Source organism: Cervus canadensis, chromosome 33 (assembly GCF_019320065.1).
Source record: "Cervus canadensis isolate Bull #8, Minnesota chromosome 33, ASM1932006v1, whole genome shotgun sequence".
Taxonomy (NCBI): domain Eukaryota; kingdom Metazoa; phylum Chordata; class Mammalia; order Artiodactyla; family Cervidae; genus Cervus; species Cervus canadensis.
Window position 1 is genome coordinate 16,717,574 of NC_057418.1, and position 24,021 is coordinate 16,741,594.

The window sequence follows — 24,021 nt, forward strand, 5'->3', positions numbered from 1 at the left end:
CCACCTGGAATAAAACAAACACACCGCCACCCTCTGGGCGGCGTCGCGGCGCCGCGCCCAAACGCGGTCTGCGAAATCCGGAGGTTCACTGGCGTGTTTGTTTCCCGCGCCCGCGCACCTCGAAACCGAAAGCAGAGTGGCTGGGCCCGAAGCCCGCCTGAGCGAGCGGCCTGGCCCGCCGCCGCCGCCGCCCAAAGCGCGCCGAGCTCGGCTGCAGTTGCCTTGGCGGCCGTGGCCGGCCGACAACAACAGTGAGTTGCAGCGGCAGAAAAAGCAGGCTCTGGCTGGCGGGCAGCTGCAGCTCCAGCTCGGGGAAAAAAAAAAAAAAAAAAGGGACGGCGGCGAAGAGCGAGACGGTGTAGTACCGCTTGTAGGGTGAGCGAGTGAGACACCAGGATGGCCGAGTGGTTAAGGCGTTGGACTTAAGATCCAATGGACGTATGTCCGCGTGGGTTCGAACCCCACTCCTGGTAGCTAGGTTTTTTTCCTCATATTAAATTTTTTTTTTTTTTTAAAAAACATATATACATTTTCACTGAGCACATTATGCCTTAAACTCAGGAATTCTGTCTCCTAGTTGAGAGAGGAGTTAAGTCCCACAACACGCGGCTCCGCTTCCCACAGGCCAGAGGCAACCCAGCGAGTGGGCCGGGCGTGGGGCTCGCGCGCCGGCGCTGACCCCCGGTCGGGGCGGCGGGGTCGGGTGGGGTGGGCGTCGCACGCGCTCAACTGCCTCGGGGGGCCCCGGCGGGGTCGGGACTCGGGAGGCGGCCGCGCTGCGGGGCGCACCTCCCTCGCTAGCTGGGCAGGAAGGCCGCCTGTGATAATGGCAGGCAGCGTAGTTAGAAAAGTGCAGAAAAAGTCAAGAATGCATCTCTCCCTTTTCATAATTTTTCGCAAAATTAATTGTGTGCCCAGAATTCTTTCGTTAAATCCATGAAGATGGAGACAATATGCATCACAGCTACAAAATGGACTCTAATCGGTAATCGCTAAGAATTTTAAAATAAGATACACAGTCTAGGTTTTTTATTTTTTGTCTTTGTTGTTTTGAAAATACTTTTAAAAAGTGAAAGTAATTACAATCTAGAGGGGCGGAGTTGCAAGTACAATGAAAATTACTCCCCCCTCCAAAAAAAATCATTTGAGAGTAAGATACCAAATAGATGCTCCAGTACAACCGTTAAAAATCAGTAAATTAACGTTGATAATTTACTACCATCTAATCCCCAGGCCCCATTTAATCACCAGTCGTCCCTTAAAGTAAAAGGCTCCTCCTGTTCAGAATAATGCGTTGCATTTACTGGTCACATTGCTTTAGGCTTCTGCAATCTGAAATAATTCCTCACTGTTTCCTGACTTTCATATCTTGAAACTTCTGAAGATGACAAGCTCGTCATTTTGCAGAATATCTCTTTGTCAGTTTGGGTTTGTCTAATGTTTTCTCGTGATTCGATTCAGGTTGTACTTATAAAGCCCAGGGCTATCCCAGAATTGACGTTGTGCTTGCTTTCTGGCCTCTCAGGTGGCATGGTTTTGATGTGTCCTGTTACTGATCTGAATTCACTTGATTAGGCTTTTCTGCCAGTTTCCCCGACTATACTTAACCCTTTGTGATTGATGCATATTTTGAGGTGAAGTGCTTTGAAGCTATGTAAACATCCCATTACTCATTAAACTTTCTGTTTTATTCAATCATTATAGAATCACAAGTTAGGCAAGTATGCATTCATAGTGTCCTATTTTTAATTAATGGTTACAATCTATTTTATTTCTTTTGATGCTGCAAGTGTCCCAGATTTGGCCCCAGTGGGAATCTGTTCAAACTGACTTTTGACATGCCTGAATTTTTTAGCATGTCTTTACTTCCTAGTCCAAGATGATCCATGCTTACCTTGTATTGCTCTTGATCCAGACAATGCAGGATCAGACATTTTGAAAAGAACCTTTAGTTCTTTAGGAAACCTAAAGTTTCCTTTAGTGGAGAATGGTAATTAGAAACCAAGATCTCAGTAGTAGATGTGCTCCTTGGTTTTGTTGTGTTACTGTTCCCAAGCCCTCTCAGTGGACAGAAAGAGATATGTGTGTACACACCTAGTACACCTAGATAGTATCTATCTATCTATCTATCTATTTATATTTAGGAGTTCATACCAATACTCTAATTCTGATACAACACTATAAATCTTGTTCTAGTTTTTCTATCCATATTTGTAATTCCCAAAATTGCCCCCTGGTCCCCTGCCCCAGTGTACTATCTACCTTCTTTGGGCCCATCTAATGGATTTAGAATGGAATTGTTCAAGAAGAAGGGAAGAGGAAAAGAAAGAGGGTCTAAACAGGTTAGAAATAAGCATCCTGCCAGCACCTAGAACTGGCTATAAACCAGTCACTGTTAGACCTTTCAGATGTGCAGATAAATAAGCCAGCCTTTCCTTAAAGGAGCTTAGATAGTGAGAGACCCAGATGCTAAAGGAGCAGTGCTGAAAGCCCTCTTTCCCAGAGAGTCAGCTTTAGATGAGAACTGAAGGAAGAGGAGTAGGGTAGGAGTAGAGAAGGGCAGGGAGGAAGAGGGGTACATGTCGGGGAAAACATCTTGAAACCATCCTAAATATGGTGCCTGAAGTCCACTGAAGGATCCAGAACAAGAAGCAGCCTGATCAGTGTTGCATTTGAAAGTATCTCTTGTCTATTGATGTGCAAACTCTTGATGTACAAACTCAATGGGTCTCTTTATGCTCAGGACAGGGGACATGTTGAATTGGCAGGAAATATTTCTTAGGGAAAAAGCTGAATGCAGTCAGTAGCCAGTTAGACTAAACTCTATGCCTCTCTTCCTCCTTAAAAGTTGAGCAAGGAGAAAAACAATATTGACTTGAAGCCTTCCCAGTCTGAACCCAGGGGTTCTTGCTGATTTGTTTTTGTTTTTTTTTTTTAATTTTTATTTGTTTTTATTAATATGTTCATGTGCAAAAATGGAACAAACCTTCCAAGAAGAGGCAGAATAGAATTGTACTTTGTAGAACTGTACTTTGTACAATTGTACAGTGTAGAATTGTACTTTGTTCCTTTAAAAGTATATTGTATCTCAAGCTTCTAGTCAGTAGTAACCAGTTACTGTGCTATAGCAAAGATGGTAAAAGTCAGCTAGTATTCTTTCTTGTGCTTGTTAAAATTCTGACAGATCCCTGAGATTCCATGAAAAGGAGTGAAATGATGTCTGAAAGCTGCTGGTCTGGAAACAAGAGAATTTATTAGATGAATCCTAGGGCACTGTGATTGATCAGTATAGTTGGCCCATTTAACCGCAATCTTCACATGGCAATTTAGACGGAATTTTCTGCTTTACTGTATCCTTCTCTATGAAATGTTCTATCATTGATTTCCTCTGATTGGAAGAATTCTCTAAGTGAATTTCAATTTAGTGTGGCAAACTCTAAGACTATGATTCAGTTTATGAAGTACATAGCACAGAGTGACTCGGTAGGAAGAATCCAGGCTTTGGGGTCAGACAGAACGTAACAACTTTCCCAGGTTATCAGCCTTCTTTCTTCATTTGCAAATAGGAAAATAATATTTTACCCACACAAAATGCTTGTGAGGCTGTAATATTCTTCTCATAAATGTGGGTGTTTTGTAACTGAGTTCACTTCCCTTTTCTGGAGCAATCTTTTGTGGAAAGTACAGTAGAAACCAGCAGTGCAAGTAGGAAGGAAGCTTACCTTGCCTGTATAGACCACTTTGCAGTTTTCCCAAACACTTTTACATTCATATCCTTCTTTGACAGACAATATCATATACGTAGACTAATTGTACCTAGGTGGTAGATATGATTAGACACAATTTCCCTTAATAAATGTAAAGAATAATGTTTTCTTTCACTCAAAGATAGATAGATATCTATATCTATCTGTAGATAGATAGATATCTATCACACATAGATAGAGCTAGAGGATAGCATTAGTTCTTTAAAAATGGAAACTCTCTCCTAAAATGTAGCAGAATTTTTACTTTTCCTTGAGAAGTAGACGTGTTATATTTGACTATTTATTTTTAAAAATTCTTAAAATATTTTGAATTTAAATTTGAATCATTTGTAGGTATACTACACCTAAATTTAGGATGATTTTCCAGTGATTATTTTAGCAATAAGAAATTAAGTCATTAAGTTGAGCTATAAATATGAGTGTAGATTTATGAGCATATTTTCGGTTCAGTTCAGTTCAGTTGCTCAGTCGAGTCTGACTCTTTGAGACCCCGTGGACTGCAGCACGCCAGGCTTCCTGGTCCATCACCAGCTCCTGGAGCTTGCTCAAACTCATGTCCATCGAGTCAGTGATGCCATACTTTAAGTTATTAAAAAATTGATCTTTTTCTATGGGACTTTACACAGAACATAGGAGAAGTGTTGCCAATGTATTTAAATAGTGACATCTACTGGTTCATTTGAGGTAAAATGTTTGCTAAATTCTGTCTGCTTTACTCTGTAAAATCCTGATAGTTACTCCACAGTTACTGTATTTAGGAGTACATTAAGGCTATGTGTAATCCAACCAGCAAATTGAATTTTTCTCTCTTTCTATCATTAATGATAAAGCTGCCATTGAAGAGAATCTCAAATCACTGACACCACTCGCATGATCTATTATTTTAATTGTATGAATAGGGCTTTTATCTCATCATATCCATCATCTTTGGTTCTTCCAATATAATATTTTTCTTCCAAAACTCACTATGAAGTTAAAGGAAATAGAGGTTTGGATTAGTCATGTGCTTTACAGAAGTCAGACCCAATTTGAGAAATCCTGAACAAGAAGCTTTCCCTGGAGAGCTTAATTATGCCCTTTCTTTTACATTTTGCTTTTAATACAATTGCAGCAATTTCATGAACAAATTGGGCTTCCCTGGTGGGCTCCGTGGTAAAGGCTCCACCTGCCAATGCTGGAGACATGGATTCAGTCACTATGTCAGGAAGATCCCCAAGAGGAGGAAATGACAGCCCACGCCAGTATTCTTGCCTGGAAAATTCCATGGACAGAGGAGTCTGGTGGGCTACAGTCCATGGGGTCACAAAGAGTTGGACATGACGGAGTGACTAACTTTTGTTTGCTAACTGTTCAAATGATGTAAATGGTAATGCCCCAAGTTTTAATGAATGTGTCCAATTATGAAGATGCCATGTAGGAATCAGAGACATAATCCTAGGTCCTTTGCATCCACCCTATTATTTATTAAAGAGAGGGCCATCGTGAAGCACCTGGTTCATTAGTGAACCACTTGGTTTCATTTTTATTCATATAAGTTTTGGTGTTTCTGGACCACTTATCAGTGCTTGGCAAAGAAGCAGTGATTGCACTGGGTCTTTACTAAAGTGAGATGGGAACTGCTTAACAGAGTGTCTCTTCTATACGTGGTATGCACTCTATAAATGCTTGTTGAATAAATGAACAGCCTTGAAGTCCATTGAGTATATTTCAGAGTTCATTCTATTTATTGTACACACACTAATTTTCATTTAGGATATGTGTTTTAAAATGTCCCCAGGGTTTTCTTCAATCAGGCATGTTAAGATACGGAAATGACTGTCAGGAAGAATTTTGTATATTCACAGATCCCTGGAAGCAAGAGCCATGGCACACCACGCAGGGCCGCCTAGGGACGAATGAGGATCAGGAGGCAGAGGGAACAAGGAGAAAGCGAGGGCAAGAACTTTTATTGTGGTTTTGTTGTTGTGTTGTTTTGTTTAGTCGCTGAGTGTCCTACTCTTTGCGACCCCATGGACTAGCCCGCCAAGCCCTCTGTCCATGGGATTCTCCAGGCAAGAATACTGGAGTGGGTTGCCATTTCCTTCTCCAGGGGATCTTCCCCACCCAGGAATTAAACCCGTGTCTCCTCAGCAGGTAAATTCTTTACCACTGAGTCACCTGGGAAAACCTTCATTTCAGTTTTTACAGGAAGGAATGAGCAAGGCAGAGTAAACAGGCTGAGGATTGGCTAGTCTGAATAATTTCAGCAGGCTCTGGAGTGTTGGGGTTGCCCTGAGTTTTCTGATATTTTTAGGAATTACCTAACCCTTGGAGGAGCAGTCCCTCCCTGGTCAGCAAGGCCCCAGACGCCAGCACATCAAGAATACAGAAAGTAAGAAAGTAGAGTTAGTATAGTAGGTCACACATTCTCACACTTTTTTCCCCTTCTTCCTTCTCCATCTTCATCTAGGGTAGACCCTACTCATTAGGAGAATCAAGATTCAGAAGCCCAAAGAGACAAGCACTTAAATATTGGGAGCTTTTAAAATCATTTCTATCTGGATTAGCTATACAATATACCTGTGCAATTCAACTCTCAGATATATCTTTGGGTTTAGATTGTATTTTCAGTCATTTTGTTCATTACTATAGAATAATGAGGCTAGCAGTTACTGAATAAGTTAATTTTTAAAATGGCATTGGAAAGATGGATTACTAAAAAGAGTGTTGCATATCTATCTCAATTCCACAATCTTCTTTATATATAAATGTAGGAATATATATATTTGTGAAATACGCATCATAGGTCCTAAGTAGCAACATAGAACTGTGATTAGGAGGAAGATGACCCAAGTTTTTAGTTTCAGGTGTGCATACCATTATACTTTGACATATGTATGCACTATGAAGTTATATCCACCACATGTGTAGTTACCATTGATCACCATACAGTTGACCTCCTTATTCATTTCACCCATCCCCTTTCCTGCCTCCACCCTGATAACCCTAAGCTGATCTCTGCATCTGTGAGTTTGTCTTTGTTTATTTTGTTTGTTTTTTGACTCCACATATGTGAAATCATACAGTATTTGTCTTTCTTCTGACATTTCATTTAGCATAATATCTCCAAAGTTCATCTATGTTGTTGCAAAGTGTAGAATTTTTTTCTTTTTTTACTGGCTGGGTAATAGTCCATTGTATATATGGATATGGATACCATAGCTTCTTTATCCATCCATCATGGAAAACTTAGGTTGTTTCCACATTTTGACTGTTGTAAAAACTGCTGCAATGAACATACAGTTGCATACATCATTTTGAATTAGTGTTTTTGTGTTTTTTGGATAAATAGCCAATGTGGAATTGTGAAACCTGTATGTGGGTCAAGAAGCAACAGTTAGAACTCTGTATGGAACAACTGACTGGTTCAGGATTGAGAAAGGAGTATGACAAGGTTGTTTATTGTCACCCTGTTTATTTAACTTATAAGCAGGGCACATCATGTGAAATGCCGGACTGAATGAGTTACAAGCTAGAATCAAAATTGCAGGGAGAAATATCAAGAACCTCAGATGATACCGCTGTAATGGCAGAAAGCGAAGAGAAACTAAGAGCCTCTTGATGAGGGTGAAGGAAAAGAGTGAAAGAGATGGCTTAAATATTGAAAGAACTAAGATCATGGCATCCGGCCCCATGACTTCATGGCACACAGAAGGAGAAAAGATGAAAGCAGTGACAGATGTCCTCTTCTTGGGCTCTCAAATAGCTGCAGCCATGAAATTAGAAGATGATTACACTTTCCTGCTTCTTGGCAGGAACACTATGACAAACCTAGACTGTGGTAAAAGGCAAAGACATCACTTTGCCGACAAAGATCCATATAGTCAAGGCTATAGTCTTTCCAGCAGACATGTACAGATGTTAAGAGCTAGACAGTAAAGGCAGAGCACTGAAGAACTGATGCTTTTGAACTGTGGTATTGGAGAAGACTCTTGAGAGTCCCTTGGAAAGCAGGGAGATCAAACCAGTCAACCTTAAAGGAAATCAGCCCTGAATACTCCTTGGAAGGACTGATGATGAAGCTCCAAAACTTTGGCCACCTGATGTGAATAGCTGACTCATTGGAAAAAACCCTGATGCTGGGAAAGGTTGAAGGCAGAGGAGAAAAGGGTGACAGAGGATGAGATGGTTGGATGGCATCACTGATTCAATGGACATGAACTTGGGCAAACTCCAGGAGATGGTGAGGGACAGGGAAGCCTGGTGTGCTGCAGTCTATGGGGTTGTGAAGAGTCAGACACGACTTGGTGACTGAACAACAACAGAAACAACAGTTGTATTTTTAATTTTTTGACGTATCTCCATGCTGTTTTCTATCACGTCCGCAGCAATTTACAGTTCCACCAATAGTATTCAGAGGCTCCCTTTTCTCCACATCCTCTCCAAGATTTGCTGTTTCTGGTCTTTTCTATAATAGCCATTTTAACAGGTGTGAGGTGATTTCTCATTTGATTTCGATTTTCATTTCCCTAACAATTAGTGATGTTTAGCATCTTTTCTTGTACCTATGTCTTCTTTGCTGCTGCTGCTGCTAAGTCACTTCAGTCGTGCCCGACTCTGTGCGACCCCATAGACGGCAGGCAACCAGGCTCCCCCGTCCCTGGGATTCTCCAGGCAAGAACACTGGAGTGGGTTGCCATTTCCTTCTCCAATGCATGAAAGTGAAAAGTGAAAGTGAAGTCGCTCAGTCGTGTCCGACTCTTCGTGACCCCATGGACTGTAGCCTACCAGGCTCCTCTGTCCATGGGATTTTCCAGGAAAGAGTACTGGAGCGGGTAGCCATTGCCTTCTCCGTATGTCTTCTTTAGAAAAATGTTTATTCAGATCCTCTGCCCATTTTAAAATTAAGTTGTTTGAGGTTTGTTGTTGTTGAGTTATACAAGTTCTTTATGTATTTTGGATATTAAACCCTTATTAGATATATGATTTGCAAGTATTTTCTCCCACTCAGTATGTTGCCTTTTCATTTTGATAATGGTTTCTTTTGCTATGCAGAAACGTTTTAATTTGGTGTAGTCCCATTTATTTATTTTTGCTTTTGTTTCCGTTGCCTGGGGAATCAGATCCAAATTTTTTATTACTGTTTCATTCTGCTTACTTCTAATTGGTCTGTTCAGATTTTCTATTTCTTTACAATTCAGTATTAGATTGTATATTTCTAGGAACTCATCCATCGCTTCTAGATTGTTCAATTTGATGATGTGTAATTATTCATAATGGTTTCTTATGATCCTTTGTGTTCCTTCTGTCTCAGTTTGTAACTTCTTTTTCATTCTGATTTTATTTATTTGAGTCCTTTCTCATTTTCTTGGTGAGTCTAGCTAAAGGTTTGTTGATTTTGTTTATCTTTTCAAAGAATCCCCTCTTAGTTTCATTGATCTTTTCTGTTGCTTTCTTAGTCTCTACTTAATTTATTTCTGAGCTTTCCTTATTGATTTTCTGTCTAGTTGAACTTTCCATTGGTGTAAGTGGGGTGTTAAAAGTTCCATGCTACTGTTGTATTGCTTTCATTTTTTCCCTTTAAGTCCATTAATACTTACTTTATGTATGTTGGCTCCTCTGGTTCATGTACATTTATAAATATTATATCTCCTTGCTAGGTTGACTTGTTTATTATTATGTAATGCCCTTATTCATCTTTTATTACAGTCTCTGTTTTAAAATTTATTTTGTGTGATACGAGTTATAACTACTTCAGCTTTCTTTGCATCTTCATATACTTGAATATATTTTTCCATTCCTTCACTTTAAGTCTGTGTGTCTTTGTTGTGAAGTGAGTCTCTCATACACAGTACATAAATGGGTCTTGGTTTTTTTAGCCCATACAGCCACTATATATTTTTATTGTCAAATATGGTCCATTTTCATACGGGTCTTATTGACACATTTGTTAATTTTGTTGTTTTCTGTTTTTGTATCCCCTCTCTGTTGTTTCTTTTCCTTCTCTCTTCCCTTGTGTTTTGGTGGTTTCCTTTAGTGTTATATTTTGATTCCTTTCTCATTTTCTTTTGGTTATTTGCTATAAGTTATTTTTTTATAGGTTTTTTTACTTGTGATTTCCATGAAGTTCACATGTAACATACTGTGTCAATAGTTGCCTGTTTTTTTTTAAGCTGGTAACAACTTTAATTTGAATACTTTCCAAAGCTTTATCTTTTTACCCTCTGTAATGTGAATGTTACTCCTCTTCTTCTTGTCCCAAAGCTCTATTAAAGTACATTTACTTTGCTTAATTCTTTTAAAATTTTGCTGCTCTGTTTGAGTGAGTTCCAGTGCTTTGTCTTCCATCTCATTGATTTGTTCTTCTACCTTATCCGGTCTGCTATTGAACCTCTTTATGTATTTTTCAATTCAATTATAATTTTGTGGTGAACTTGCTTATGTTTTTATTTCTTTGTTGAAGTTCTCACTGTGTTCATCCATTCTTCTCCTGAGTTCAGTGAGCATTTTTATGACCATACTTTGAACTCTTTATTAGTGAGTTTCAGTTCAGTCACTCAGTCGTGTCCAACTGTTTGTGACCCCATGGACTGCAGCACGCCAGGCTTCCCTGACCATCACCAACTCCCAGAGCTTTCTCAAAATCATGTCCATGGAGTCGGTGATGCCATCCAACCATCTCATCCTCTGTCGTCCCTGGCCATGGCCATTCCAAGAAAAATCAGTTTGTTTATCCCTGTTTCATTTAGTTCTTTTTTCTGAATTTTTTGTCTTGTTCTTTTGGTTGGAATATATTGTCTCCTTATTTTGCCTAATTTTCTGTATTTGTTTTTCTATATTAAGCAAATCAGCTCTCCTGGTCTTCAAGGAGATGTTCTGTGGGGCTCAGAGTCAAAATCCTGCCTAGCCACAAGAGAAGGAGCTCAAGGGGTGTCCTGAATATGGGCTACATACACTTTCTTGTTGTGACTACTGTTGTGGCATGCTGGTGGGATGGACTGGACCTGGACTGGCTGCAGGGCCTGTCCATGGCCATTCCAAGTTTTAATCCCATCTCCACATTTTATTATTAATAGCTGTGTGACTTTAGGAGATGCAAGCTCGATCTCTGGGTCAAAAAGATCCCCTGGAGGAGGGCATGACAACCTACTTCAGTATTGCTTGGAGAATCCCACTGACAGAGGAGCCGGGCGGGCTACAGTCCATAGGGTTGCAAAGAATCAGACATGACTAAAGCAACTTAGCACATGAGACTTTAGACTAATTATTTACTATTTCCAAGACTTCAATTTCTCACAAGTAAACTGGGTGATAACAAAGGTACCTATCAAACAGCTTGTTGTGAGAATTAAGTCAATGTTGGTAAAGTGCTTAGAAAGTAGTGGCCTGTAGAAAGACCAGGAGATTAATCTGTTGTTACATTTTGTGACAAAGAGCTGTATAATCAAAGCTACGGTTTTCCCAGTAGTCATGTATGGATGTGAGAGCTGGACTATAAAGAAACCTGAGCAACAAAGAATTGATGGTTTTGGACTGTGGTGTTGGAGAAGACTCTTGAGGGTCCCTTGGCATACAAGGAGATCAAACCAGTCACTCCTAGAGGAGATCAGTCCTGAATGTTCATTGGAAGGACTGATGCTGAAGCTTCAACTCCAACACCTTGGCCACCTGATGTGAAGAACTGACTCACTGGAAAAAACCCTGATGCTGGGAAAGACTGAAGGCAGGAGGAGAACGGGACAACAGAGGATAAGACGGTTGAATGGCATCACTGATTCAATGGAGAGGAGTTTGAGTAAGCTCCAGGAGTTGGTGATGGACAGGGAAGCCTGGCATCCTGCAGTCCATGGGGTTACAAAGAGTCAGACACGACTGAACAACTGAACTGACTGACTGGCTGATACTTTCTGATTCTTATAAAATGTACCTATTTTGTAAAGTACATTTACAAAATCCAGTATGAGACCAGATTTGTTAAAATGGTAAAAGTTGTTCATGGAATTGATTCTGCTGTAGGAGATACATTATATTTGCCATAGAAACTGCAACAAAAGACACAGTTTTTAAAAGACATGAATATTCGGAAGAAGGACTTAGATTTCATTCTTCTGATTTGTTCATTAAACTTTATTTTTCCATTTAAAAGTCTTTAAATGTTAATATTCCATAATCAACATTCTCTTTGTAAAAAAACTTCCATAAGTCCTTTAATAATTTGTATCTTAAAAAATAGCACAGAGTTCTAAACTCCAAGTTTTCAAATTCATTATAAGTGAACTTATTGTTTTCCTTTGGGTGTTACACCCACTGGGTTAGTCACAAATAGCTATATTAAGGATGTTGTTCACATTTTTTTAAACACTAGCAATTCTGACCCACCCAGTTTAGCTTCAATTTTAAGAGCAACCTGACTTTTTTTTTTTTTAATTTCACATAAGAAAACATAAGAAATGCCTGTCATTGGAACATATGCAAAATAATATATAATGTAATGCTTTTAAGTATGGAAAAGTGCTTCTTACACTATAGACTGGCATTGAATTCTATTATTATGCAGGAAAACTCTTTTATAGTGATTCAGTGGAATGCCTAATTTTATTAGTGCATTACAAAGAACAGGGAAAAGTATGTCCATGTATGCTAAATCCCTTCAATCCTGTCTGACTTTGTGTCTGACTCTTTGGGACCCTATGGACTGTAACCTATCAGGCTCCTTTGTCCATGGGTATTCTCCAGGCGAGAATGGGTTGCCATGCCTTCCTCCAGGGGATCTTCTCCACCTAGGGATTGAACCTGTGTCTCCCAGGGCTCCTGCATTGGGAGACCCTATGGACTGCAGCACACCAGGCTTCCCTATCCATCACCAATTCCTAGAGTTTGTTCAAACTCATGTTCATGGAGTTGGTGATGCCATCCAACCATCTCATCCTCTATCATCCCCTTCTCCTTCTGCCTTCAATCTTTCCTAGCATCAGGGTCTTTTCAAATGAGTCAGTTCTTCACATCAGGTGGCCAAAGTATTAGAGCTTCAGTATCAGTCCTTTCAATGAATATTCAGGACTGATTTCCTTTAGGATTGACTGGTTGGATCTCCTTGTAGTCCAAGGGACTCAAGAGTCTTCTCCAACACCACAGTTCAAAGGCATTAATTCTTGGGCGCTCAGCTTTCTTTATAGTCCAACTCTCACATCCATACATGACTACTGGGAAAACCATAGCTTTGAGTAGATAGACCTTTGTCAGCAAAGTAATGTCTCTGCTTTTTAATATGCCATCTAGACTGGTCATAGCTTTTCTTCTAAGGAGCAAGTGTCTTTTAATTTCGTGGCTGCAGTGATTTTGGAGCCCCCCAAAATAAAGTCTGTGACTGTTTCTATTGTCTCTCCATCTATTTGCCATGAAGTGGTGGGACTGGATGTCATGATCTTAGTTTTTTGAATGTTGAGTTTTAAGCCAAGTTTTTCAGTCTCATCAAGAGGCTCTTTAGTTCTTCACTTTCTGCCATAAGGGTGGTGTCATCTGTGTGTCTGAGGTTATTGATATTTCTCCCTGCAATCTTGATTCCAGCTTGTGCTTCATCCATCCTGGCATTTTGTATGATGTACTCTGCATAGAAGTTAAATAAGCAGGGTGACAATATACAGCCTTGACGTACTCCTTTCCCAGTTTGGATAAGTATACATAGAATGAAATTTTACAGTGGCCTAAAGAATCGAAATTACCACAGCAATATACTAATTGAATCAGTCAACTTCTTTCATGCTGATTTTGGTCTCCTATGAGTAATTCTCGGACTAAAGTGAAATGGGGGTGACTTTGGATAATTCTGGATGGAGAAGCCACTTAGGTGAATCGGGACAAAGAGGATCCCTCCCATTGGATTTCTCTATTTTGCTTCTACATCTCAGAATCATGAGTCAGCCCACTGCCTGCTTCTAGAACACACAGCTACTGCTGCCTTTTGCCCATATTTTCAAATGTCTAGGAAATTCTTGTGGCAAAATATCAGGACTGGGCAACCTCTAGTTTCAACAGGGTGAGTCACTCATTCTGTAAGTATTTTTAAAAGAATTTTATTTATTTATTTTGGGCTGGGCTGGGTCTTTGTTGCTGCACAGGTTTTTCTCTACTTGGGACGAGTGGGGGCTATTCTCTTGTTGCGGAACCCAGGCTCCTCACTCTGGTGGCTTTTCTTGTGGTGGAGCACATGCTCTAGGATCCAGCACTCGCAGGCTCTGGAACACAGACTCAGCAGCTGTGGCGCACAGGCTTAATTGCTCCCGGTGGGATCTTCCTGAATCAGGGATCGAACCCATATCTCCTGCATTGGCAGGTGGATTCTTTACCGTTGAGCCACCAAGGAAGTCCTCTGTGAGTATTTTTTAAGTGACCGGAATGAGCAATGCTATGCTGGCTGCTGGGATACAGCAATGCATAAGAAAGACCAGGTCCTGTCAATAGAGCTTACATTTTATTAGGGAACGCAAGTGTTAAACAACTACTTGGAGCATCAACTTTTTCATCCTCACAGTGTCTTTCTTGAACCGTGGGACACAGTTCGGAGCAGGAGAAGAGAAGCAGAGACCTTCCAGAGAGCAGACAGAATGTGAGTGATGCCCATAACCATCTGGGCATAATCACCGGGAGATAGCCTGGATTCAGCCTACAGAAAGAAAGAGGAAAAGGAGAGGGCGGGGAGAGAGAGGGGAAAGGAGGGACAGAGGAGGGGAGGAAGGATAGAAAGGGGGAGAGAGAGAGAGAGGAAGGAAAAGAGGAAGGAAGATGAGGGCATGACCTCACTTGACTTCTTTTTTTAAGACTGGGTCTTCGCTGCTTTGTGCCAGCGGTCTCTATTTGTGGTGAGCAGGGGCTGCTCCTCGTTGCGGAGTGTGGACTTCTCATTGTGGCGGCTCCTCTTGCTGCAGAGCGTGGGTTCTAGGGCACCTGGGCTTTCAGTAGTTGCAGTGCATGGGCTGAGTAGTTATGGCGACTGGACTTACTTGCTCCGCCACATGTGGAATCTTCCGGGACCAGGGATGGAACCCGTATCCCCTGCTCTGGTGTGTGGATTCTTATCCACTGTGCCGCCAGGCAAATCCCTCATTTGACTTCCTGAATCCAGTTATTTCAGAACCAGCTGCACACTCTTGGTTCCAAGTTTGTGTGTGTGTATGTTCTTGAGCGTGCGCGTGCGCACACTCAGTCGTGTCTGACTCTTTGCGATCCCCTGGACTATCGTCTGTCAGGCTCCTCTGTTCGTGGAATTTTCAGGCAAGAATACTGGAATGGGTCGCCGTTTCCTCCTCCAGGGGATCTTCCCAACCGAGAGATGGATCCCGCGTTGCCTGCGTCTCCTGCATTACAGGCAGATTCTTGACCCACTGAGCCATCCGGTTAAGACAGTAAAGCCTTCTTTTGTATGTGGATGGACACAAGTTTGCGTTGGTTTCTTGTTATTTGAAGCTAAGAGTTCTGACTGAAATAACTAATATTCATATAAATTGAGTATCTTTTTGAATATCAAAGAAGCAGAAAAATATAGTATTTCAGAAGGCAAACAAGTAATGGCTTCATGAGATATTATTGTGGGCTTATTGAAGATTAGAGTTTGAAGTTTGATTAGAGTTTTACTTAGACAAAGCTTCCAATAAGGCAGAAATAACCCACCAACAACTCCTGCCAGATGCAAACTTGTTTCTAAATCAGTGGTCCTTAACACTGGTCCTGGGGGACATTCGAGAAGAAAGTAGGGCTCTTTGAGCTTGTCATCATAATTTTTGGAGTCTACTGCCATTAGGGAGAGAGCAGAGATGTTGGGCATACTGCAATGTATGGGTGTCCCACACATTAGAGAATTACCCTTCATCCTGCAAGATTTTGAAATGTCCAGCAGGGTATCCCTGTAGGTTAAAAGCCTGTTTACCTGAAACTACAAACTAAATCGATTTTTCATATTAAACATAAAATGTTTTTGCAAGCTTTCAATATGCAGTGGATTTTCAAAGTATACCACTACCATGTAAATCAAGGGAACACTGTATTTTGTTTTATATAGAATTTCATCAAGAGTTTGTTTCCATGTTGGAAAACTCACTTCACTCACAGCAAAAGCACTGGTGGCATTTGAGTCATTGATTCAACACACCTGCTTCAGTGTGCATTCATAGCTGTTGTATTCCTCCTGGTTCAACTGGCTCTGTCTTCCATGTGAAGTGAAGTCGCTCAGTCGTTTCCGACTCTTTGCAACCCCGTGGACTGTAGCCCACCAGGCTCCTCCGTCCATGGGATTCTCCAGGCAAGAATACTGGAGTGGGTTGCCATGTCCTTCTCCAGGGAATCTTCCCGACCCAGGGATTGAACCCAGGTCTCCCACATTGCAGGCAGAGGCTTTAACCTCTGAGCCACCAGGGAAGCCCCTGTCTTCTATAATCATGCTCTAACACTTACATATTGAGATATAATTTAGAACCAGAAGTCTTCAACCTTCTCACTCATCAAGATAGGCCTTTCTGTGTCCCAGCCATTGTAAATAGTGCTGCAATGAACATCAACAGATGAATGGATAAAAGAAGTTGTGGTATATATATGTGATGGAATACTACTCAGCCATAAAAAGGAATGGATTTGAGTCCATTCTAGTGAGGTGTATGAACCTAGAGCCTGTTATACAGAGTGACGTAAGTCAGAAAGAGAAAAACAAATATCACATATTAATATGTATATATGGAATCTAGAAAAATGATACTGATGAACCTATTTGCAGAGAAGCAATAGAGACACAGGGGGGCTTCCCAGGTGGTGCTAGTGGTAAAGAACATGCCTGCCAGTGCAGGAGATGTAAGAGACACGGGTTCAATCCCTGGGGCGGGAAGATCTCCTGGAGGAGGGCATGGTAACCCACTCCAGTATTCTGGCCTGGAGAATCCCATGGACAGAGGAGCTTGGTGGGCTACAGTCCATGGGTTGCAAAGAGTCGGACACGACTGAAACAACTTAGCGTGCAATAGAGACACAGACGTAGAGAATAGACTTGTGGACACAGTGGGGGAAGAAGAGCGTGGGACGAATAGGGAGTAGCATGAAACATATGCATTATCATATGTAAAACAGATAGCCAGTGGGAATTTGCTGTTATGATTCAGGGAACTCCGGTCAGTCCTCTGTGACAACCTAGAGGGGTAGGATAGGGTGGGAGGTGGGAGGGACATTCAAGAGAGAGGGAACATACATATACCCATGGCTGATTCATGTTGATGTATGGCAGAAACCAACGCAACATTGTAAAGCAATTATCCTCAATTAAAAATAAATACATGTTAAAAATAATAAAAATTTAAAAAATCAAAAAGGCCTCTCTGGTCTTATAATTTAGATAAGATGGTATTGGACAGGTTCTCCACTGTAAAGTTACTTACTAAGTATTTTATACTTTCACCCACTAGTACTAGCCTCTGTTGATTTTGTTTGAAAAAATTACTATGATTTTTTTTTCCTATGTCCATCATTCTTTCTATATTTCTTAGTTGGCCTTCTTCTATAAGACAGACTTTTCTCTTCTCCCTTACATATTAATTCATTTACTTATTTGTTATCAATGTAGGCTCATGGATTCCTATTTTACTCAATTAATTATAATCTATACAATCAACAACTAAAATTTCACTGCTCAGATTTTTTAAGATTTGGTCTCTGGGAGCGCCTTCAAGTTGGGTCATCTTCTCCTTGACTCTGTCCACACTTGCCAACCAAGTAGACCCAGCTCACTTGCTGTGGTCATGTTGAGCTGACACCCTTCCCAATTCTGGGCCATCCATACCCAGATCCCAAGCAGTTATGAATCTAAATACTGAACTTGACACAGGTCTTTTAATAGCCTTTTTTTAAGCTATTTTTTTTAAGATTATTGAGATCATTTTGAATTTTGATTCTGTCATCCACTCTCTCTCATACTGTTGAACCACCCAAGCATTTAATACATTTTATATTCAAGTTGCTGATAAAATCTCGAACATAACAGAGTGAGACTTTCCTGCTATTAGAGATATTCTTTCTAGGAGAATTGATACATTAATACACATCTGTGTATGTCATTGTTCAACTATTTCCAGACTTACTTTCAATAATTATCCAGTTTACTTTTATTTATTGTGACCACAAGAATATCTTAAGATATTTTTTCCAATGGTGTGCCAAAATTAAAATGCGCTCTGTCTATGCATAGTAGTGACCTTGTAAAAGATAAGAATTATGTTAGTTTGACCTAAGATGTTATTAATGAATCTACACTGGCTTCTACTACTGCTCATGGCTTTCTTATCAGAGAGGTTAAGTAACTTGCTCAAAGTATTGCTACTAAATGAAATCCTGGAATTTGAATTCAGGCTGGTGTGTCTCTAGAGCCTTGCTCTTTTTACAACACCTCCATCAGTTTACATGGAGATGGGGAAGGGATCTCCTCTTTCCCCATCTGCAGCCAAGGACATCTTGGGAAAGGGCTCAAAAAGCTGTAAATAACAGTTCCCTGTATACCTCTGTTCCCCTCCCCCCCAATCCCATCCTCAGGGACCTGAGACAGTGGTAACTCCTAAGTCTTATCAGATTAACCTTTGTTTTGCCATTGGGTACCCTGGGGCTTCCCAGGTGGTGCTACTGGTAAAGAACCGGCCTGCTTGTTCAGAAGACGTAAGAGACTTGGGTTTGATCTCTGGGTCGGGAAGATCCCCTGGAGGAGGACATGGCAACCCACCCCAGTATTCTTGCTTGGAGAATTCCATGGACATATATAGATAGAAACCTAACATACAAAAGCATGTGTGTTTCTTCAAGATCCAAGCATTTCTAAAACACAAATATGAAATTGAATTATTCATACATATGAAATATTTAGTCAACATTGTTTTATCTCTCAGAATATCAATATTTCAAATATGGATTTCTATGCAGCTTTTTAGTTCAAGAAAGTTACAAATTTTTTATAATGTCTTTAAATCTAAATCTACAGCTTAGAAATGCCACAGAAGCCACGGAAGACATACCCATATCCAAGAACCTGATGAAGGTGGCATTGCTAGCCAAAAAAAAAATGGAGGAACAAACAAACATCTCAAGTACTAGAAGTGGTCTATTGAGGCTTTTTGCTGGATTTGATAGAATGTTTTGTGCAAAGATCACATTCTTGAGGTTGTGGTCGTGTTGAAGGGGTCAGAACAGAGGACGAGGAAAGAGTCTGAACAAAGGAAGATTTAAGTTGACTGGCAGGGAGAAAAATCCCCACAGAGGAGTCTGTAAATTCAAAAGCAGTGGTGGGAGTTCCCGCTGGAATACTCGGAGATGAACTGCACGAAATAACAGAGGCCCTTCTGTGGGAAAGAGCCCAAGCTGGCAGTTGCTCAGACAAGTCCACCCACCAGGACCAGAGTCAATGATGGCTCTAGGGCTCTCTCCGTTTCTGTGGAAGAGTTCCCTGCCTACAGCCTCTCAGGAAGATGGCCTGCAGGCCTCTAAGTCCTGGCTCAAGTGATTCCCACCATGCTGGATTGCACCTGGAACTGAACAAGCAGGAGGAGCCTTGGAAAACATCTTATGAGCTCATTGACTTTATCCATGTGAATATCTTTATTTTTTTCTCTACAAATACAAAAGTAACATTCCTGGCATGTTCCCTGGTGGGCCACTCTGAACTTCCAATGCAGGGGTCATGGCTTTGATCCCTGATTGGGGAACCAAGATCCCACATGCCATGTGGCCAAAAAAAAAAAGTAGCGTTCCCTTTCATGATCAAATATCTAGGTATTTTCTCAAGGTCTTATCCATTGTTCAGAGAATAGTATTGCTAGACTGCATGTTGTGCCCCTCCCCACATGTACTCTTCACGTCATCGGTAGTAATTGAAGCTGTGTTCGAGGGCACCCAGAGCTGCCTTGAATAAAGGCCACATTGTCCAGTTTTCTCTTAACTGCAAGCTGTAATGTGAATAATTGGCCAGTGACTTATAAGTGGCCCTGGAAAGCTTCCAGGAAAACATACTTAAAAGATTGTGTCAGTGTGCCCTTTGTCTGCTCCTGGGAACACCAATTCGATGACTGATAGTTCAGCCATTGTATTGGACCACAAGGATGGAGGTCACAGCCCAGAATTGGCAGAGAAGTGAGCTAGTTTTTTTTCCTGACGCCTTAGTCAAGTCTCTATCCCAACTCTGGACTACCAACCTTCAGACTTTCATGAAGGCTGAAATAAGCTGTTATTTGGAGAAGATTTCTTTCATCTGCAGCCAATGCTAGACCTACCTGATATTAGTACAAATTAGTGTAACTATTAGTATAAGAAATACAAGAAAGAAGTCACTAACCATCTCCCCATAATACCCTAGCTTTTTCTTTTTTATCACGTGTCCTCTCAATCCTTCTCTGAAATAATGCTATAGAATCTAAAAAAAAATTGTTAGAATTTCAATTTCTCTACCTGAATATTGACTTAGAGAAATACTCACATGCTTCAATTTTTTTTGCTTCTGGTCTCGTGATTGTGTCCCTCCCTTCTGGATCCTCCCATTCTCTGCTTGCCCGAGGACCTTCAGATATATGATATTAAAACTCAGGAGAGAGGCAGGTTAGAGGCATCAGATGAGAGTTGCCAAGCTACAGGTGGCAATGAAAACATAGGGCTGAATCCAATTGTTCAAGAATAAAGAGATCAGTGAAAAGACAGTCTCGGATGAAGTTCTGTAGAAAGTTCACATCGAAGTAATGGGTACAGAAAGGGCATCAGTAGCACAATGAAGACCATGAAGAAGTGGTCAGAGGTAGAAAAACAACAAAAAAAGACATTATCTGGGATTTCCCTGGTGGTCCAGTGGTTAGGACCCCCTGCTTCCATGGCAGGGTGTGTGGGTTCCATCCCTGGCTGGGAAGCTAAGATCCCTGGCTGACAAAAAGAAAAAGACATTACCATGCCTTTTGTTGACTAATTGGTGAACAGTATCAACTTCTTGTGACCTGGGAAATAAGATACGAATTGATGGATGGTTCTTTGGATCTAGCAACTAGAAGGTCATCAGTGAGGACGGATGCAAGGAGCAGTTTCAGGTGGCAGGACTGGGGATGGGGAGACGTTCAGACTGGAGAAGGACTGAGATTCTGTGTATAGATATATTCAAGGCTACATCCAACACCCAAACTGCTGGGCTGCTTTTTTTTCTTTTTTGCATTCAAGGGCAAAATCAGTTTAAAAGTCAGTTGACTGGACTTTTCAAGTCCTTTGACACATCTTAGCATGTGTGTGCAAACCCAGCCTCTGTTAGAGGAAGGAGAACAACTGGAAAGCAGCTTTTCTTGGAGGGTAAAATCTTTATGGTTGGCAGGCACCCTCTGGTTACATGTGTTAATCACTCAGTCGTGTGCGACCCTTTGCGATCCCATGGACTGTAGCCTGCCGGGCTTCTCTGTCCATAGAATTTCTCCAGGCAAGAATACTGGAGTGGGTAGCCATTCCCTTCTGCACGGGATCTTCCTGATCCAGAGATAGAACCTGCATCCCCTGCAATGCAGGCAGATTCTTTACTGTCTGAGCCACCACGGAAGCTAGTGGCAGGCACCATAGCACTGCCGAAGTGCCTGGTTGGAGCATGTGGAAACGGCAGGGAAGCCCTAATGGCCATTGCTAGGTAGAATCTTCACATCAGCCTTGAAAGGCATTAGCTATCTAAATAACTCCCCTGTATCCAAAATCAGGCACTTCACATGGGGAGGGAGGCTGAAAACTGGGAGAGAAGGAACCAGAAGTGCCTGAGAAACTGCCCTGCCTTTTGGGAGCTAGAATTAGGATGGAAATCTGGAACTTGGACTGTTTTTTTTCACACTGATTGTTTTTTTAAAAATCACGTTCCTTCTGCACACGCTGAGTATTTGGTAAAGTTCTCTAATCATGTAGAGACAGTTTCTTCTTTTTATCTCTGTTTCCCAGTGCCTCGCCTTATCGTGTGCTAAATATACTTCACCATTTTATTTACTTCGGGCTGAAGCGCTGACACCATTATGTGACTTTTCCACATCCAACTCGAAGCTGCACATTTCAGAGATAAATCACTGTAATTATTTATTCTCCTGAAAAGGAGCAGGAGGTGTAAAAGCCAAACTAATATGCACCTTTTAGCCCACCCAAATGACACTTTGGAAGCTGTCTGCTCTGATTGCTCTGAACTCCTAACTTTTGGCTCCCTATTTCCAGATCCTCTAATAGTCTGAGATAATTGAGGTTCATAGAACAAGTTGGGAAATTTTACTTATCTTTCAAAGACTACCAACCATAGCTACATATTTATTAGGATTTCTTTTTTTGGCCACACCAGGCAGCATGTGGGGTCTTAGTGTCCCCAGAACCAGAGAACCTGCAGTGAAAGTCTGGAGTCTTACCTGCTGGACCACCAGGCAAGTCCCTATTTATTAGGGTTTTTATGAGCCCTACGGTGTCAGCTCTCAGGGCTGGTAAATTCATCAAAAACTCAAAGATAAACTGACAACTAGAGGTTTGGAATTCAGGATGAGCTTTCAGTGCTAGGACTAGCAAAGTTTTTATTCAGTTGCTATGGTTTATTTCTAGGAGACCATTTTTTTTTCTCAGTATCATTCTTCTTTGTTGTTTAGTCGCTAGGTCATGTCCAACTCTTTGTGACCCCACGGACTGCAGCCTGCCAGGCTTCCCTGTCCTTCACTATCTCCAGAGCTTGCTCAAATTCTTGTCCATTAAGTTGGTAATGCCATCCAACCATTTCATCCTCTGTCACCCTCTTCTCCTCCTGCCCCCAATCTTTCCCAGCATCAGGGTCTTTTCCAATGAGTCAGTGGCCCAAGTATTCCCATCAGGTGGCCAAAGTATTGGAGCTTTAGCTTCAGCATCAACATTTTTCTTAGATAACTTAAAATGCGATTATACTCACAAATTCAAATTCCCTTCCCTTCACAGTGGCAGAAAAAGAAGTTTTTAAACAATTATTTCCTGGACTTCCCTGGCGGTCCAGTGGTTAAGAATCTGTCTTGCAATGCAGGGAACTTGGGTTTGATCTCTGGTTGGGGAACTAAGATCCCACATGCCATGGGGCAACTAAGCCTACACACCACAACTAAGACCTGATGCAGTCATAAATAAATAAATTTTAAAAATATATTTCCTATTCCAGTCTGAGGTAGAAAGAGAAGTTTTATGGAGAATTTTTTCTTTAGATGGATAGACCAAAATATGGCCCACATATGTACCTTGAACTGGCTTTGCAAGGATAATGCACAAAGATGATCACTGTTTTCTTGAGAAAATATGCCAGTGTCAGGGCCTTAATGTCAAATATGACCTCTTACCCCAACACAGTTGCCAAGTTCTGCTTTAAAAATGTTTATTTTCTGCGGCAAAAATGTCTTGGTTCATTGTTTAAGAGTACCTCCCAGGCCTTTGGGAAAAAGCTGGGTGGATTAGAAGTGGCTCATGATTTCCTTCTCCCTACTCCTGCCTTTTAATTTTAAACACTTTAAAAATGTTATCTCTTAAGAAATATTAGTGGAAAATATTTGGGTTTAACCCATTTTATTTATAAATCATTTTCACATAAGTAAAATTTTGTATATGATTTGTTGTTCAATTGCTAAGTCGTGTCCAGCTCTTTGTGACCCCATAGACTGCAGCACGTCAGGCTATCCTGTCCTTCCGCATCTCCCAGAGTTTGCTCAAACTCATGTCCACTGAGTTGGTGATGCCATCCAACCTCTTCTCCCTTTCATTTTCGATGATGGAAGCTAGTAATAAGCAAAAGCCAGGAAAATAAGATGCAGGTTCCAATTCATTGAAGGCCAGTTTTTTGAAAGCTAATCTGTAGGCTAATATGTCACATTTTTATGAATTTACAAAATTCACTATTTTCCTTTGCAAAATGTTTGATTTAACAAAATGTTAGCATTTCATGTGGAAATCTTTCAGCTCTTACTTTTTTCTTAATATATAAGATTGTTTTAGGTAATTTCTGACTTATTTTAGACAGTTTTACATTCAAAATTAAAAGTGAAAGCTGATAGGGACTTCCCTGGTGATCCAGGGGTTAAGACTCCAGACTCCCAATGCAGGGGGCACAGGTTCAATCCCTGGTCAGGAAACTAAGATCCTGTATTGAAAGGAAGCTCTCTATTTATCCAGGACTCATTCTATGACTAGGGTACAGTTGAACCGGTGGGTGCTAGAGTTCTCATTGCTGGGACTGGATGGATCTGGAGTCAGCAAGTACGAGATTTAAATA

At 41.1% G+C, this 24,021-nt stretch overlaps 1 non-coding gene across 1 annotated transcript; it reads left to right on the forward strand.

Annotated features, from left to right (window-relative positions):
• Nucleotides 1–390: 390 nt before the first annotated feature.
• TRNAL-UAA lies at nucleotides 391–473 on the forward strand. Its single transcript has one exon. It is a non-coding gene; the product is annotated as a tRNA-Leu (tRNA).
• Nucleotides 474–24,021: the final 23,548 nt, after the last annotated feature.